Genomic DNA, 3,436 nt, shown 5'->3' on the forward strand with positions numbered 1-3,436 from the left:
GCAGGGTGCCTGGCAGGGGCTGAGGGGGACCCTCCCGTCACCCGCCGGGTGCCGGGGCTGTGACACAATCCTGCCGTCACAGCCCCCCGCCAGCCCCGGGGTCCTCCACGCCCCACACCCCCTTCCCCTTCACGCCTCCATCCCGAGATTCTTATCAGCATCGACTCAGCCCTGGTGCTGGGCCAGTGCCTGTCCGGAACGTGCTGGCAAGACGTGAGGAGAAACCTCCCATCTTGGGCAAACTTGGGTACGAAACGTGCAATCCTCTGACGTGGCGGATGGGTTTGCTGAAGGGAATGTGGAAGTTGAGCTTTTGATTTCAGGCGTCCGCCGCCCAAAGCTCGAGAAGTGAAACCACTGTCAGTCCGTGAGGATTCTCCCGAAAGAAAACAAGATTTTTCTAATGCGCTTTTGGCTGAGCACAGGGTTTTGTTCAACGCTTCAGTTAAATAACCTAGTGCTGCTTTCCTTTGAAAAAAGGGTATTCCTTAATTATTTCCCCAAAATCCATCCAGAGCCTCGACGCAGGTTATTCCTCTCTGATGTAAAACGCACAGCCCGTTCTCAGGAATGCCAAAACACCTTTTTTTCCAAGTTGAAGCCGGCTCCAAGCAGCTGCATTGTTTTGCAGGAGCAAGTCCCACCAGCCTGGGGTTTAGTTTTGTTTTTTTTTTTCAGGGAGTATTTAATGATGCCTCCCAGGCCCGTGGATTAATCACTTAACACTCCCGAGTCTCGTTTTATTTGCTCACTCTTCTGTTTTTGTACAACAGAAACTGCCACCTCGGAGCCGGCGCTTGTGTCATGGTACAAGCTGGAGTTGCTGTGCTGAATTCTTTCTTTCCAACACCTTGTCGTGGTTTATTTGGTCGCTTTAATAATGTTAAAATCACTTGGGGCACTGTCGAGGTGAAATTATCAGCTGACTTTTGGGAGGGCTGGCTCCGGAGCGCTCCTGCTGTGCCAGGACACACACGTCCAGCCCCTGTAAACGCCTGCGAGGGAAACTTTGTCAGGCAGAGCGAACCCTGAGCAGGTTCATCCCGACGCGTCACCCGCGGCCAGTCGCTTCCTTTCTCGCTGCCCTATTTTAGGCTGTTTGCCCAGGGAGGAGCGAGGCGGCGATGTCACCAGATATGTCACATTTTCCTGGTTGGGAGCAAACTCATCCGTGTGACGCAGTGACAGCTGACCTTTGATAGCTGCGTAACCACAAACACTGCCTGGAATGCCCCACGTGTGTTGGTTGTACCCTGAATCCTGGTGTCTCCCCGAGCTGGGGCGTTTCTGCCTCCCTCCCACGCAGGGCTTTCGGGGCTGTCGGACTCCTGTTACGGCAGCAGAAGGCAGGTGAGGTCTTGGTCTTGTCTCCGGCAGGTTCTGAGTGAATTCCTGCATGATTGTCACTCCTGCACACACGCTGAATTTCCTTTTTGGGAGATTTGGAGCTTGCTCTTCGCTCCAGGCGAATCACAACAGCAGGACCAAGGTCTGTGTTGTATTAAAGAGAGAAGAGGTAGCTGCAGCGCCTGCCGTTACCTTTTTTGTTATGGTCTGCAGGAGAGAAGACCAGGTTTTGGAGGCAGTGCTGGTGGTTTGGGGCTGATGGGTGAGGTTTTGGTTAGCAGAAGGTGCGATCGGTGACTCTCTGGGCGTGGTGGTGCTTGGAAAGGGGTCTGGGGGCACACGGCAAGGCGGTCTGCAGCCCCGGGGGGAGCTGCCGCTCCTCTGGTCCCTGCTCCCCTTTTATTTTATGCAAAATTAAAATCTGTCATCTAAGAAACCTATTTTAAAATATTATCAGTTGTGGATACAAACAAAAGAAAGCCCAGGCGAAGAAGGAATCTGAAACAAAGGCGCAGAAGAGGGTGTGAATTTGTTACGAATACAAGCGTAGTGGTCTCTGTCAGTACCGGTGCTCAAAAAGCATTTGGCTTATTTATGACCAAGGGAAGAGCTCCGGCTCGCTGCATTCTGCCGCCTTGCATGAGGTTTGCAAGTGCTGTGGCGTGGGGGTTGGTGTAAAACACAGGACTTTTATCCAGAAAAAAGTTTAATGGAGAGATCCCGCAGGAGTCAAAGACCTGAGTCCTTCCTGGCCGTGTGCAGACGCTCTGCTGAGGAGAACTTGATGTTCCCCTGCGTGTCAGGGTGATGCCTGTCCGTTTAAGTGAGAAACATCTCCACTAAAATAATTTTTGGGCCCTCTGTGATTGCCTGCAAGCAGGACGCTGGCCTTTGGAAGCAGGTAGTATCAAGCAGCACTGCTGGAAAGCAAAGTAAAAAGGAGCAGAGCTAAGATGAATCTTTAGAGAGAAGGGAGGGCTGCAGTGGCATCCCAAGCTGTGGTGATCCATCATGAAATGCTGCTGGCAAAGCAAAGATGATCCCTGTCAGCATCTTCTACTGGTGTGTCTGTGGCATCCCTTGTTGTCCTTTCAGCATCGAGGGCCTGGGGGAAGCCAACACTCCCAGAGCCGATGAGGGCTCCCAGGTAGGCATCCTTATCTGAGCAGCCGGTGGGTTTTCCACATCTTTGAAGTTTTCAGGCGCGTGACAATGTTTTTCCTAAATTAGAGTAGGTGGCCTCTTGAGATTTTAAGGAGAGCGGGCAGGGAAGTGGCTCTTCTCTAAGCCTCAGCCTTGGTGCTCGGGTTTTGTTGGAGAGAAAATAAGTAGCAGCTTGGGTTTTCTGCCTTTTCTTAGCTTTGTCGAAATTAGGAGCTTCAGGGGAATTCTTAGATGGACTTAAGGCCCACCTGGGTTTCAACTTGACATTTGGCGTCTCCTGTTCAGAGGTGTTAAGCCGTTGTTGGACACGTCTTCCTGGCAGCTCGCCTCAGTTTTGCCAAGAGATGACTGGCTGAGCAGTGGAGACAGACACAAGCGTTGGATGCCAGTGAGACTTTGGGGGTTCCCAGTTGCCGTTTTGTGTGGCCGGTGTGTCCTGAGCTGGGCTGGGGCTCCTGGCACAAGACACGACTGCTGGGATGCTGCAAAAAGCAGCGTGTCTTCCCCGAGGGTGGCACCGAGCACGCGAGCTGTCAGCCCCCGCCTCTTTGCTTTACGTGCCAAGAATCCCTGAATCGTCCAGGTTGGAAAAGCCCCTCGGGATCACCGAGTCCAACCCTCAGCCCGACTCCACAAAGCTCTCCCCTACCCCACATCCCCCACAGCTCATCCCAACGGCCCTGAAACCCCCCCAGGATGGGGACTCCCCCCTCCCCGGGCAGCCTGTTCCACTCTCGGACCACTCTCGCTGGGAAACATTTTCTCCTCCTGCCCAGCCTGACCCTCCCCTGGGGCAGTTTCCAGCCGTTCCCTCTTGTCCTGTCCCTGATCCCCTGGGAGCAGAGCCCAGCCCCAGCCTCTCTGCAATGTCCTGTCAGGAGCTGCAGAGAGGGATGAGGGCTCCCCTCAGCCTCCTCCTCCTCAC

At 53.8% G+C, this 3,436-nt stretch overlaps 1 protein-coding gene across 1 annotated transcript in view; it reads right to left on the reverse strand.

Annotated features, from left to right (window-relative positions):
* The window catches only part of SNRNP200 (small nuclear ribonucleoprotein U5 subunit 200), a 36,760-nt gene that overhangs the window by 9,576 nt on the left and 23,748 nt on the right, over positions 1–3,436 (reverse strand).

Source organism: Athene cunicularia, unplaced genomic scaffold, assembly GCF_003259725.1.
Source record: "Athene cunicularia isolate RWA unplaced genomic scaffold, athCun1 BOjh375561_part1, whole genome shotgun sequence".
Classification (NCBI taxonomy): domain Eukaryota; kingdom Metazoa; phylum Chordata; class Aves; order Strigiformes; family Strigidae; genus Athene; species Athene cunicularia.